This window comes from Arvicola amphibius, chromosome 14, assembly GCF_903992535.2.
Source record: "Arvicola amphibius chromosome 14, mArvAmp1.2, whole genome shotgun sequence".
Lineage (NCBI taxonomy): Eukaryota > Metazoa > Chordata > Mammalia > Rodentia > Cricetidae > Arvicola > Arvicola amphibius.
In genome coordinates, this window is record NC_052060.1 from 36,153,164 (window position 1) to 36,169,090 (window position 15,927).

Below are 15,927 nucleotides of genomic sequence, written 5' to 3' on the forward strand. Positions count from 1 at the left end.
TTACCTGCCCTGAAAGCACTGGGATGTGCTCAGTGGAGAAAATGGATAGGAGAGACAAGAGCAAATAAAACATCCTAGAAATATTTGTTTTCAATAACTGGTTCTTTGTGCAGGATAAGAGATGAGAAACACTAACCTCATGTCCTGTAGTCTAAGCTTTTACTTATTAATTTTGTAGGTAGAACCTGACAGTACCAAACATTTTCTTTTAAACAAAATTGGTTTTGTTGTTTAAAAATAAATAGATTTTAGAAGCCAGAGATTTTGCTTGATTGGTTCTGCTTTGTAAAACAGACCTGTGTGATGTCAACAACAGTACTCTCTAGGTTAACCCATTCCTGCTCCCCAGCCCAGGTTCAGCTTGGGATGCAGCAGGGTCCATTCCTGCTCCCCAGCCCAGGTTCAGCTTGGAATGCAGCAGGGTCCATTCCTCCTCTCCAGCCCAGGTTTACCTCAGGGCGCAGCACAGTCTGTGTTATATAGGTCTTCACTTCTGCAGGCAGAGAGGCTGGAGATGCTGCAGGTTAGGTCAACTTAACGAACAGAAAAACTTCCATTAGCTGTTTTTGTCTTTAATATGACCAATCAACTGTTTCCTATTCTTACTCATCTTCTTTGAGAATGGTGGGATTTAAATTTGAAACTAGAGCAGAATTTATTCCACAAAGGAGCCTGTACGTCAGTGTCCAACCCTTTTCCAGCAATGACCCTACAGTGCCTCTGATTATAATTTGTGATTTCCCAGGGGAAAGGCAAGAAAATAAGGCCTTTGCCTAAAATCATGGGGAAGTGGTGGCCGTACTGTATGGGACAGATATCCGTGATGGAGGTTATGCTACTGTGCAATTCTGTGAGCAGTGGCTAGAAAGTGGCTAGAGAGGGATTTCGCAAGGATGGCGAGATGGTAACGATGGCAGACTCTTTGACTCTGCTTATGTGTCATGATGATCCTCAGAGCCCCTTTCCAAACATCACACTTACACTTGGTGTTTGCCAAACACAGTGAAAAGGAAAAGCATTTGCTCTTGGAACCGTAGAGAACACCAGAGGTCACTGTAACCAGCATCTGCGCCACTGTGTTCTTCTACAGTACTATGTAGTATCTCTACAGTGCTATAGATCTATGGCACTATTTCCCTCATTTAGTGAGATTGCCACAGTTTTCTGTTTACTTCAATACCTGCGTGTTTTATAGGGAACCTGGTCTTCCTGTCCTGGTAGACAAATTCACAGCATACGGCTTGCCGATAGCTCTACTTCCCATCTTAATAAGGAACTGTACAAACGAGAAAGACACATTCCGTGTTTCTGCTGATACTGAATAGCACACATGGTTTCTCTCTGCTCTGCATCTTTGTCCTACAATTAAATTCTGAGGTTAGGCTGTGACAAGACAAGCTCCAGGGTTCAGATGAACATGCCACTCATGCTGTCTCTCATGGCTGCGGATGCTTAAGAGAAGATGCTTCCAAAGGCAGGGAGGAGGGAGCCTGCTCACCAGCCCCACCACGCAACCACTGCTCTTGGTAAGGACAGCATGTGACCTAAAATAGCATCCCAAAGGCAACTGTGTCAAGAGCATTAGGAGGATCCTGGCCTGTGGAAATCAACAGCCAGGCCTGCTGACTTTAGGAACACGGCAGGAGCAAAGGGCCTGGGAATAATTGGTATTTATTATTGCCCTTATTTTGGATTCCAAGCCTTAGCTAAACCTTTCCCAGCATAGCAAACCCATGGTTAACTTAACAACAGTGAGAAGGCCATGGGAGAGAGCTACAATTAGCCTCCCCTTGCCAAACAAAACATAAAAAAAAAAAACCCTACTGGAACAACACATGTGATTTTTAATGACAGTTGGCAGATGAAAAAGGATCCCCTTAGAAATGAGAACATACTTGTGTTACTACACAATAACCAGGAAAGAGATATTTATCGGAAAGGGGGCTAATTATCCATACTGAGGTGAAGAGAAAAGAAGAAAGAACGCGAAAGACAAAATAGTCGTAATTAGAAAGTAGATTGTTTCTAACACAGGAATTCAAAGACACTGTTGTCAGGTGGCCTCTTTAAGTTGTGGTCCTCAGCGCACGCCAGATCTTACCTTTGCTCTCAAAATGTTTTCTGTAAGGGACCATGCTCGCAGCAGTGAACACTCAGTCCCCGAAAAGCTTCAAATGGCAGGCAATTTTAAGTGAGCAAGACGCCTACCTGCTCTAAGACTCAATTCCACTATCTGAGGGAGCCGGAGACTCCGCCGACTGCCAGCTGAATGCTCTGCTGTGTGTTGAGACCCTCTGGGACTTGAAGCTCTGCAACTCCATTATGTATGGTCGTGGAACGACTTTAGTAACTTATCCTTTAACACACTCTGCTTAATATGGTCGTAACAACGGGAAGCCAAGGAAAGCCCATTAGGAGATTATCGGAGTACGTGAGGAGAGTGAAGTCAAGTCCTTTTTTTTCTCTCCAGATTTATTTATTTTATTATTTTTGTATGTGGGTGTTTGGTCTGTGTGAATGTATGTGTTGGTGCCAAGTATGTGCCAAGTGCGTGCCTGGCACCAGTGGAGGTAGAAGGGGGCATCAGATTCCCTGGAACAGGAGGGACAGGCGGTTGTGAGCTGTGGGAGCTGTGATCGAATTCAGGTCATTTGCAAGGGTAACAAGTGCTCTTAATCCCTGAGCCAGCTCTCCAGCTAATGGAGTCAAGTTCTTACCCTAGAAAGATGCAGTATCTGGAAGTAGGAAACTATCGATTGGAAGAGGCAGCCATACTAGGAAGAGACCAGAAGAAGATTAAAGGTGGAGGAAGAAGGCAACACAAACAAGAGCAGAGGGAAGGAAGAGGTCGTGCCTAGACCTCTTCTACTTTGTTTTGGTTTGGGAGACAGGGTCACACTCTGTAGTTGAGGTTGATTTGAACTCAATATATAGCCTAGGCTGACCTTGAACTCAAAACAGTCCTCTTGCCTTCAGCTCCTGAGTGTTTGGAGGAGAGGCACAAGCCACCATGCCTATCAGGAAGACACATTTGTGAGCTGGGTGGGTTATCAGAATTGGCGAGTTAGCCTTGGGTTGAGTGAGGCTGGCCATTACCTCCCTCCCAGCTCTTACTCAAGTGGACACGAATGCTTGTGTGTTATTGTCTGGAGTCTTGGGTTCTTTCTGGTATTGATAAATGCAGAAGGCTATAAATTCAGAAGCAGATAGATCTTCCAATATTTTTTTGAATGGGTAAAGCATTTTCCATTCTTATAACTTGTTTTTCAAATTAGAAGCCTCCATGAAAGACTCAGTCTCAGAAAATGGAAGCATTGTTGGGGAAACATGGCTGAAACCTGGGCTAAGGCCCAGAAATCCTGGTGCTATGAAATGCCCCAGGACCTGCTGGGAACCTTCAAGGGTTACCTATGCTGAAAGAAACCATCAACTGGAATATATCCTGTACATTAACATTTTATATCATGTCAACTCCCATTGCAAATTACTTGTCAGGTTTGGAATGTTCTGGAATTAGTTTTTCCTGAGTGTTATGATATTTACCCCACTTTTCTACACCTGTAGCTACCAACAAACTGGCCTGCAGATGAGGCTCGGCTTCTGGCTCCCTTGTGGTTACTGCTTCTTTACCTCTCTATAGCTCTGAAAGTTTTTGGAAACTCTCTAGGCACTTCTATTACTTGAAATATTTTCTTCACAATGAAAGTCTCCCCAGATTCTACCTGTATCCATTTTTCATCTCATCTTTATGTGTACCCCAGCTGTTAGCTGGAGGTGAGGCCAAGGGGTCAGTGAGCTTTGCAGCTGCCTACTGCTTTATATGGCCAAACCTTTTCTGAATGGTGCTGATGTTCTCGACGGCCACTGAGGGGAGCCACATAACCATGCTTGCCAGTCTGAGCAGTGTGCCCTTTAAGGAAGCTGAGGTCATACCTAGCTCTGGCCAATACGAAAAGAAAATTGCTAAATGCTCTCAGATGGAAAACAGCAATTCAAGTTGGCAAGTTCTTGGATTTAAATTTGAGAGAATCATTTTCTTTGACTTTCTCTGTATCTGTCTTTAGAGGGTGCAAAAAAATGTTGCAAAGGGCACTGTGTTTGAAGGAGGCGTGCAGGCTTTCACAGTCCAGCTTGCCTTTCTTCCTTTCGCATGAACCTCTGAAAATGAGATCTGCAAGATGGTTAAAACCCGAAATTCGTGTGTCTTTTGTATTTGGGACTTATGCTGTAGTTGGAGAGCTCTTAACTTCTCCAGGAAGACAAGACAGACAGCACTAAATAGCATATTTTAAACTTCTTTTTATTTTTCATCTCCTGGGAGTCTCCAAATTGGACTTACTTTTAGCTCCATTCTCTAAGAACAACCTTGAATCCCAAAGCTCACAGATTATTGGTCGTAAGGGAAGTAGAAAGATGAGCAGTAGAAATCAATACGCAGCCATGGGTAGCCACATCAGCTGAGGTGTCTGTGTTGTGCATGTGTTGTTTGAGCCCAGTGGTGCCAACAGAGCAGTGATGAAATCACACAAGGAAAGGCATTTCCCCCAAGGGTCTGTGATTCCCTCTAAGGGTCTTTGCCTATGGGATGGGGTCATTTATACTAAGAGATGCTGGATACAAGATTTGAGTGGTTGTGAACCCAATGACGTCAGACTTTAATTGACACAATGCAAACACCAAAGACCGGGGGCTCCTTAGGCAGTCTGGGGACTCATAGTGAGGAATAGTTATCATTTGATTAGACTCTTCGAGTATCTTACTTTCCCACTACGAAGTTTGGAGTTTGTAATTTTGCTTCCTTCCCGATTCAGTTGTATGCTCTTAAGTTGTATGCTCTTGATGTCTGTGAAGGATAATAAATTCTGGTGTTCTAATTATATTCATGCTGTATAAACTTTAGATTAACTCTACATTAATGCATACGATATTTAGAAAAATAAACTTTCAAAAATTAATAGAATTAAAATTTGAAAACCTAAAAGATGATCTCAATTAAACCTCTTTATCTTTCTGGATTCAAAACAGTTAGACAGAGAATATTTGATTTCGCACTTAGCCAAATGAATTACAGAAGTGGTTGGCAAATTTTCACAGTTATTAAAAAAAACAAAGATTTTTTTGTAAATAAAGATATTTCATTGGTGGATTATGTTGAAGAAATAAATTGGACGAAAATTGTAATTTGTTAACGTTTGTGATGTATCAAGCACTTCATGATTTAATTTTTTCCCACAATAATACAATGGCATTCGTAGACAATTTAGAGATTGGAAAGGCTAATGTAGGCATGCATTCATTAATGTGAACTTCAGCTCACACTATTAATATCAAAAGGGACCTGATACCAACATTTATTCTCTTAATTTCAGAAAACGGTTCTTATTTTATCTTCATACCATTTAATCTAAAGGTTGACGTTGATGCGTATTAACACAATTTAAGTTCTGTGCTGGATTGAGAGTGATGTGGGAGAGTAGTTCACATTCATATTCTGTGCACGTCAGCTTTTGCCGTGTGGCTCTCTGCCTATCACACTGCATTGACCTGAAGTTTCAGATTTCACTTTCCACTCAGTCTTTTCGGGTGTTTGAAGTTCTCACAGACAAGAAATAAATGGAGGTATCTTCCTTGGGTATCTAATGTACCTTTCCATGCACCAAGCATGGCTATATTTGGTTCTAATGAGCCTTTTTTGTCTGGTTTCAGGGTTGAGTGTTATCTATTGACTTAGAGCTAGCTGGGAATCGCTTGTGAACACTGGAGAGAGAATAAGAGGAACAAAATGCTTAACTTCTTCTTCAGCTCAAATATTCAACTTAAGCAAATATTTCAAGGATAAAAGTGAGAAGGTGGACAGGGTAGAGAAGCTAAGGAAAACAATAAATTCTTTCTTAATCACAGATAACTGAGAAGCTGAGAGGAAGCCAGAATGCATCCAGCAAGGAAAGCATCTTTCCTTTTCCTAATGATATTCAACAAGAAGGTTTAGCTTAATGAACAACGGTTTGCAGAGGAGCAAGGGACACTTTATCAAGCAACACACATTATTATAATTAAGGGAGCTGTTTTCAAGCGGTGGCAGTGTTTGCTTGAAATTTTGCTGGGTCAGATTGACTGACAGAGGAATAAAATGTTCAGTATGAAGAACATATAAGCCTTCAGTTAGACACAAGGACAGGTGCAAATCAACCTGCACAGTCTCTTCCCATGACCCTGTTGCAGCTCAGATCCTCCATTAGTGTTCCAGGAACAAACTTGTCCTCCAGAATTTCATTTGACTTTCCAAGGTCAACTTTTTGCAGCTCACTCTCAGAGAGTCCAAAGTACGACGTTTTTTTTTTTGTTTGTTTTGTTTTGTTTTTTTATTAAAAAAATAGAAAGAAGTACAAAGTATATTTTTAACTAGTTGTTAGGGATTTTATTGCTGCAATAAAATACCAAAAACAAGTCAAGGAAGAGAGCGTTTACTTCTTTTTATAGCTTACAGCCAGTCCATTGATGATCCAGGGAATTCAGGGCAGGAACTCCAGGCAGGAAGTTGGAAGCAGGAACTGATGCAGAGGCTAAGAGGAAGTCTGATTATAGTCTTTATCTCAATGACTTGCTTAAACTACTTTCTTACAGCAACCAGGATGACTAGCCCAGGATCTGCAAAGCTTACTGGATCCTCCCGGTCAGCTTCTCATCAAGAAAACATACCACAGGCTGGTGCAAAGGCAAACCTGGGCAGGCATTTCCTCAGGTGAAGTTCTGTCTTTCTAAATGAGTCTGGATTGTGTCAAGTTGGCACAAAACTAATCAGTACGGACCTCATCTTCTCTAACTATTTATTTTGTTAAATTCAAAACTGCAAAGAAATTTAAATAAGAGCCCAATGTTTCCACCTGCCCTGCACCCAGATCCTGGACCTGCTAACATTTGCCACAGTTTCTTCTCTATCTCTGTTTGTTTCTCCACATCCCCTGGACAGTCATGTCAATCAACACTGGATGCTTCAGGAGTTTCTATTCAAGAAGAGGAAGGCTTTCTGTCGTACATTCACAAAACCATGTTCACACCTTCAAGAAATGTACAGTAAATCAACACTGTGCCAACTAATTCATCTGCAGTTTCTCCAGCTAATGGTGTTGGCAGCTCTTGCCAATATTAGAGCAAAGAATTTCTCAGTGAGTCTACGTTGGCTCCATTGACTAGAAGGTCATTGGCAGCCAGGGAGTCCTCACAGTTTCCTGTTTCTCAAGGAACTCTTTCCTCAGCCTGGGGACGTCTTCTTAGTTTCCCTTCTTAGCTGAGTACAGCATTCTTGTCCCGTTTATGCCTTGCAATTTCATAAACTCCTATCAACAAAGAAGGGTCTTCTGTACTGGAGCACTGGCCAGGCTCTTAGAGGTTAGTATTCCCTTCAAACATTTACTGGTTTAGGGACTTAGAAAAAAATGAAATTTTCAATTCAGTTGTCTTTTTTATATTTGTTGCCATGAAGTCTGTTATAAATAAGACTAAAATCACTCTGTATTCTCAGTTATTTTAGCAGTATGGATTGGCTTCGAAAGTTGGGGCTAGAGAGGCAACTCAGTGGTTAAGAGCACTTCCAGAGGGCTTCATTTGCATTCTCAGTAACCACATCAGATGGCTCACAACCACCTATAACTACAGCTCTAGGAGGTTTGATGGCCTCTTTCTGACCTCCACAGGTAGCCACATGCAGGTGGCAGATAGGCACGTGAATGCATATATACATACAGAAGTTCTAAAGATGTTAAAAACTTTGTTATTCGTATTGGTGGTCAGATTGTCTTAAGTGACTCATTCAGTCAGAGGTCGTTCAAGCTGATTCATTTGACATTTGACACAAATCACGTGACACACAGCCACTGCTCTCAAGTTTCTAGCACAGAAGTCTCCCTTTACCTGTGAGGACACATGACAGGCCATTCCATGGAGGTCAGAAACTGCAGGCAGTACTACATCTTGTATATGCCATCTTTTAAAATTTAGGTATAATAAGAGAATAATAATAATTATAGAAAAGAATGACATACTATAAGAAAAAATCAGTAACTGTTTTTCTCTCTTTCTGTGTGTGTGTGAAAAATCTATACTACAATAAACCCCTTTCTTCTCACCGTGATGAGAGACGTAAGGCCTGTGTGCTGAGATGAAGTGAGGGGAAGGATTGAGCATTTATCCTGCACTGTGTACACAATATTTTGAAGTCTGAGATGTTGCAGGATATTTGATCACACTGTGAACCCTGAGATTGCATTATTGTTTTCTTGGAACTTCCCAGTAAATATTTTCGGACCTCCACTGACTGCTAGCAATGGAGCATAAAACAGTGGGGGAAGGGGATGCTGTTTTATACTCTTATATATCCTTGTTCTCGGGCATGGCTGCAAGTAGTGAGTCAGTTCAACATCATAGCAGGAGGAATGTTTGAGGGTAGGTTACCAAAAGGCTGTGGCTTCTGCCTTCTGTGCCCTTCTTGCTCTCTTGCTTGTTCTGGAGTTGAGAAAATGAGAAAGGAAAACCAAATTATCTCAGAATGCTCATCTATTCTTAACTTAATGAGGATAATTTTATATAAACTTTGACTATTAGCCCGCCCACTTCAATTTCCTTCTGATTTTGCTCAGTGACAGCACACAGGTGTCCAGCCAGCTATCATGTTGCTAGGGAACACATTGAATAATCTACCAGTGTTGTGACTTCCCCAGATAGTTAGGCTCTTCCCTTATTTGTTTGCGTGTTTTGATGAAATTATTATTGTTTTAAAAATATTTGCACCTCCAGATCAGTTGAGGCCACGGATAAACACTGAAGGTACATTTGTAGCAGGATAATTAAAAAATCATGTTCACAGAAACAAGATCAGGTGCCGGTACATCAGTCGGTGCAGTGTCCTGAGGACAGACGAGAACAGAGAACGGGGGGAAAAGAGAAGGCAGAGCGGTGTGGTGTTCACATTTCCACTTTTTTTCATCAATACAATTTGTATTTCAGTGTGTGTGTGTGTGTGTGTGTGTGTGTGTGTGTGTGTGTGTGTGTTTTGGGGGATCAGAGGACAACCTGCAGGAGTTAAGTTGTCTCCTACTGTGTGGGTTTTGGGGCTCCACAGCAGGTCAGCAGTCTTGGAAGTAAGTGCTTTCACCTGATGAACCATCTCAGCCACCCCATTTTGGACATTTTATTAAGCTTTTCTAAAGCATTTTTCCTTCCTTCTTTTATTCTTCTTTTTCATTCTTCTTAGTTGGGTAATCTTAGTGGAAGCTAAAAAATAAGCTGTAAAACTTCTTAGGTAGAAAATATACCTTAATTCTTGGCATTTTAAGTCATTTTGTAACAAACACATACAGGCATAAAACTTTCACTAGTGTCAAAGAAGTTAATTGATCACCTCCAGGAAAGAACTGTGGAGTTGCAGATCAGCCATTGGTCATATGTGAAGTCGCTGCTGGGTCATTGGTGGATCTGATTATTTGAGGATCCTGGAAATATCCATGTGAACCTGGATGAGAGAAACCCACTGATGGTGGACAGACATTCCTGGGCGCTTTACTGCAGGAAGAACTTTAATACAAATAATGATGTCTTGTTCTGTTTTTCCCTTTCAGTTACATTTCTTGAGCTGAGCCCACTCACTGAAGCAATGCATTGCATTCTGCTTTCAGAAAAGATCGGACTGCAGCGTCATGATGCAAGTTGGAAGTCTCCCTCTGTACACTGCAGGGAGATGCAGAAAAACCAAAACTCTGCCAGCAAGCAGTTCTCTGCCTAAATCCAACTGAATCATTACCATGTTTACAGGCATCTATACCTGCAGTACCAACCAAGGACAGCCTGGGCATCTCACTGGTAAATACTGATTTAGGAGGACATGTTGTAAACTACTTGAGCACTTTAGTCCTTGTGACACTAGAAACAAAATTAACTCGTGTACTTAATTATCTTGCCATTAAGTGGCAGACAGCTCTGAAGCAAAGGCCACGAGGAACTAGCCTAGCTTCCAGACTTGGTAAATAAAACCAATTTGGTGAAGGTGTCCACACAAAGTGATTGTGTGTTGTGGTTAAATGACTGTGACATGTCTGAAAGGCAAACTTACATCACAGGCAAGAAGGGATCTCTGAATAGATGGCTACCTATGCTGCAGAGACATCTGGAAGTTTTGATTTGGGAAAAGCCATATCACAGAAATTGGTATCATCTGGGAACACAGCATGCTGAAAATGCAGGGCTCTTAAATGAAGCTCACGTGTGCTCAAGCTATTGCCTGTTCTATGGTCTCTGGAAATTGCAGTCTGAAGAGCAAGACTAAGTAGGTACTAGAACAGGGAAGCACATGTCTCCTCTCTCATATTCTTCACAGCTGCCAAGAGGAAGGCTATGTCTGGAAAGCTGGAGCAGAGCTAGGTCTAGTAGATTTTCAGAGTTCCTAGAATAGGGAGTCAAAGTAAACAACCCGTTTACTAGCTGTTTTTAACCCTTTATTATTTACTGTGCCTCCTTGATCACAAATACATCGAGATAAGGAAGAATGGAAGAATGAATGGAACCCGAGACTTCTTTCCCTTTGGAAGATTTTCTAGTCATCTGCCTTGAGGCTGAATTCACGGGCTTTCAACTGTCCTTGTACTTGACTATCTGGTTTGGTATTTAGCACCATGTATTTGAAGAGCAAATGCTCATACCTATCTATTCCCTAGCCTAGGTAATTCTTGGGGTCAAGAAGATTCATAGCCAATCTCTGATAGTTCAACTTGCAATAGCTGCTTAAGAGTTGAACTCTGAGATGTAAAACAAGAATTTGAGTGTTTTTATTAGACAGAGATTTCCAAGCTGTTAACAAAATACAGTTAAGCACAAACAATACTTTAGGAAGCATTATTTGGGCATATGTATTATAAAATCTAAAAAATATCCAAACCATTCTAAAAGACAGTGAAATTTTTAAGATTGTACTACCTAAATATAACAGATGATTTTATTTTATTGTTTTGATCCTTTTTCTTTTTATGTGATTGCACATTTTTGGAAGTTGATACATATTAAACATATGATACTTTTCCATCTCATTTTGCACTGTAACAATAACCATGCCATTGCATTCTCCTGAAACATTATTTAAACATTTATTTTATTTATTTATTTTGTTATTGAAACATCTTAGACATTGTATTTAAACGACCATTTTTTTTCTAGTATTCAGAGTTAGGACGGCTTTTAATATCTGCTTTTACCTATGACAATTGTTTTCCAATATAAATCCTCCTTCTGATGTCTATTTCCTTTAGGTGAAGCAGCACACTCAGAGTTTTCTGGGACCTCTATAGCAGTTTATGTTTCCCACTGTGAACATGGAGAGAGTTTTCCTGATACACTCTTCCAGGATTATTCCTTACAAAGGGTCAAGTTGGACAATGCATTGTTCTTTGTCTTAATAAGTATATCTATTTTGTGTTGATAGTTTACTTTCTAATCCATTAACCGTTGTAAGCTGTTTTCTGTGAGCAGCCTATTAGAATTTACTTCTAAGTTTTTATGTCCTTTTCATGATTTTGAGGGTTTTTTTTATAAAGTAAGTGTTGACTGCATGTTGGTGACCACAGCATTCTCAGCTTCATTTTTTGAATTGGGGTACAGCATTCTGAAGTTTTGCATCCTGCAGGTTTCACGTTTCACATAGGTAACTTTAACATTTTCTGATCACATATACTCTATTTGCTCTATATCTATACAGCTCTTTTCTGCTTCGAGATAAGTCAAATAGTTGCCAATTTACTTCTGGTTTCTTTTTTAAATTAAATTTATTTTCATGGATGGCATTTGAAAATAGTGGGCCAACTGAATCTGTTCATCCACAGTATAATTCCCAAGTTGTGAGTCCTGCACATCAGCCTCATCCCCACCTTTGCAGACTGAGGACTGAATGGAGAGCCTCGCATTTCTGCCAGGAAGCAACCCTCACCTCCCCAGCAAGTAGGGGACCCAGGCTTAGGCTCAACTACACTGCCAGGAGCTATGATTTATACACTCTCTACCATTATTCTGGACCTATAGCCCCTGAGAGCTTTGCTGAAGGAGCTCAGTCTGTAGTGCTTTCCTTGGCAAACCGGAGCCTCACCTTGCTTAGGGCCAGCTACATTGTTCTGGAGCTTCTCAATGGAAAATGGGCATCTCAATCAATGAAGACTTTGCCCTCTGTAAAATTTGAACACTGTAAAATTCGAAAAAAAAGGAGACAGACAGACAGAAAGAAGTTAAACAAACAAACTACTCCAGATGTACAGTCCGAAGCATCGGAATAGGAATAACATGGATAAAGCAAGATACCATGTCTGTTCCACAAACCACTAGTCCCATGATAATGACACTTAATGTAATGACCTGGAGGAACTTCTATAAAAAGATTTCAAGAGAATGATTCTGACCATGTTTAAGTAACCCAAAGATGACATGGATATACTCCAAAAAACCAAAACCAAAAACACGAATGAAATAGGGAAGTCAACCCAGGATAGGAAACTAGATAAGTTAAAACTTAGAGATAAGAATTGCCAAAGAAAACCCAATGGTTGGGGGCTGGAGATATGGCTCAGAGGTTAAGAGCACTGTCTATTCTTCCAAAGGTCCTGAGTTCAATTCCCAGCAACCAACCACATGGTGGCTCACAGCCATCTGTAATGGAGTCTGGTGCCCTCTTCTGCCCTGCAAGCATATACACAGACAGAGTATTGTATACAAAATAAATAAATAAATATTTTTTTAAAAAAAGAAAGAAAGAAAACCCAATGGTGCTGGGAAGTAAAGATTCAAGCCAAAGAAAGCCTCAGTGGAAAGTTTCACCGATAGAATCGGTCCCATAAGAGACTAGGGCTGCGAGACAAAGTAGAGGAATGGGTCAGTAATGGTCAATGGCAGATTTTAAAAAATAGATGAGCAGATTGTGGGAGATCTCAGGGATGTCACGAAAAGACTCAGGCTTTGAATGTTTTCTGTGGTATGCCTCTGATATTTATACGCACTGGCAAATTCCCTTTGTGTTACTGCACACAGCAGAACTTTCATGTTGTTGATAATGGAATGGTAAGGAGCGCCCAATCAAGAGAAAAGAAGCATTGGTTTATGCAACCAGTGTGTGAAATGTGTGGGAAGCAAATTTCCCTTTACCAGATATGGAGTGGCTCCCTTTTGTTATGCATCGTTGTAGCTTCCAAGGGATAAAAAAAATAGACTGGTATCAGCTACCAATTTAGAATGCACTGTGAAAAAACGAGAAAGCTTAGGGATCAGCACGGAAAGAAATCACAGACGGTCAACTGGGCTGAAACTTAGGCCTGGAAATTGATTAGAAGACCAACTGAACTGTAGAAGAAACTGACTCCATAGCTATACTAATTTTCTACACTAAAGTAAAAAGATCGGGAAGGAGGCGCTTGGATAGATGCTCTCGAGAACCCCAGGTGGTTCTATGAGCCTTCTACTTGATAGAGAACAAGTTTCCTAGTGTATCAAGGAAACAACCTCATAAGCAGATTCCTTGCAAAATTTCATTTTCTTTTTCTTCTAATCTATTTTCTGTTTTTAGATCAGTAGGGCCAGATATGGTCTTCCTGAAGGGTGCAGATGAGTATTTACTAGCAGAAACTGGTGTAAGATGTCTTGAAGACACCAAATTAGGAAGGGTGGCATATGAAGTTGAGGAGGGGAACACGCCAGTGTTCAATCCCCCTTTCCATAAAAAACTTTCTGTTACGTATTGTATTTGTTGGTTAAGTTTTATGTCTGTTTTACTATTGGGCTCCCTTTTCAGTGTTTCAAAGAGTCAGTCCTGTTCTTAATTGTTCTATGTTGGATTTTTAGTTTGAATTTATTTCTCCTGCTTGAGTATAAGTTGAGTCTTGATCTTTTGGCGTAGCTGACTGCCAAGGTGATTGAATGGGTGACATTGCTCGTTGCTATGACAAAATACCCCACACAATTAAAAAGGGAAGGATTTATTTTGAATCCTGATTTCAGAGGTTATATTCCATGGTCATTTGGCCTCAGGGCTCTGGACTACAGTGAAGTCAAGCATTAGGTGAACCTCAGTTTCTTACCTCATGGCAGCTGCCAGGAAGAGAGAAAAATGGAAAAGGACCCGGAATAAGTTGTGGCCTCCTACAACTGAGTGACCCACTTCCTCCAAGGGGACGACATCACTTCCCAACAATGCCAGCACGTTGGAAATCTACAGTGGTTGAATCCACAGCAGAGGTCAGGGTCCTTGTGACCCAATCCCTTTTCAGTGATTGTTCTATCAGCTGGAGACAAAGCCTTTCACATATGATCGATCCTATTAGGGAGATAAGTGGGTGTACATCTACTCTGTATATTGACTTAGAGCTCTGTGAATGTCCTATTCTGAATTTGTTATTGCTGTTACTGCGATAAACAGCATGATCAAAAGCAACCTGGTGGGGGAAGGGTTTATTTGACTGACAGGTTCCTTTACTGAGAGAATTCAAGACAGGAACTCAAGGCAACAGCGTGGAGCAGAAATCATAGACGTGCCCTGCTTCCTGGCTTCCTTTCAGGTTTATGTCCAACTATATTTCTTATACAGTCCAGGCCCCCCTTCTTAGTGCGCTTGTCCTTCCTACAACAATTAACAATAAAAAAAAATCAGCATAGACATATTCAGAGGCCAATATAATGGAGGCAATTCTTTAATCGAGGTTCCCTTTTCCCTGGTGACTCTAGGTTTATGTCAAGTTGACAGCTGAAGGTAACTCTGACATGGGGTATATACAGTGGTATAGCTGTGCAGTGTTGTTTTGTGCTTAGTTTTTTGAGACGCCACCATAAGGAATTCCAGTGGCTTCATAAGTCTTCATTCCTAAGAACAATGAGTAAAGGTTTGTTATCATAACATCCCGGTTGGAATTGGTCACTTTTAATATTTTGATAGTATCTGTTTTGACTGGGGTTAAGTCAGACTATCAGATTAGTTTTAATTTGCAACTACAGGATGACTGAAAATGTTGGGCACTTTTTAAAGGTTTTTTTTTTTGGCTATTTCTATTTCTTCTTTTTTAGAATTGTCTATCTGTTTTTGTCAACAGTTGGGTGACTATAGCTCCACTGGCTGACTTCTGGATCTTCTTTTCTATTGCATTGGATTTCATGTCTAATTTTAAAACACTCTTGTAGTATAATTGGAGACCCTGTATTGTAATAACCCCAGTAGAGCTCTTTCTTCTAAAGACTGCCTTAGCTATTAAGCATCGTTAGACTTCCACATTAATTTTAGGGTTGCTTTTCTAGTTCCCTGAAGAGAGTTATTGATAGGGATTGAGTTGCATGTGTAGTTTACTTTTGCTAACAAAGCCTTAAATACTAACTATGTCAATTCACAGTGTGGGAAGTCTTCCCACATGGTGCTTCTCCATGTTCTTTACTCAGAGTCTTAAGGTTGCCATTGCAGAGGTCATTCACTTATGGTTAGTTTATTTCTTTATTTGTTTTTAGTGAGAGTCAACAACTTACTTTTGTAAAGCTATTATGAATATTTTTTAGATACTTTGATTACTTCCTCAAAAAGTTGATTATTGACATATTAAAAGCTATTTTTGTATATTAATTTTGTATATGTATCCTAATACTTTACTGGATGTGCTTATGAAATCCAGAGTTTTCCGGTGAAGTCTTTAGTGTTTTTTAAGTATAGGATACTGTCATCTGCAAGTAGGAATGATTCTACTTTTTTTCCTGTTTGCATCCCTTTTACTTCCTTCTCGTGTCTCACTGGTAGAAGACTTCCATCCCTCTACTGAACAAGAGTGGTTACAGTCTTGTCTTCTTCTAGATTTTAGAGGAAAAGCTCTCAGCCTTTTGCTGTTTGGTATAGTGTTGGCTATTGGTTTGTAGGTTAATCATACATAGATG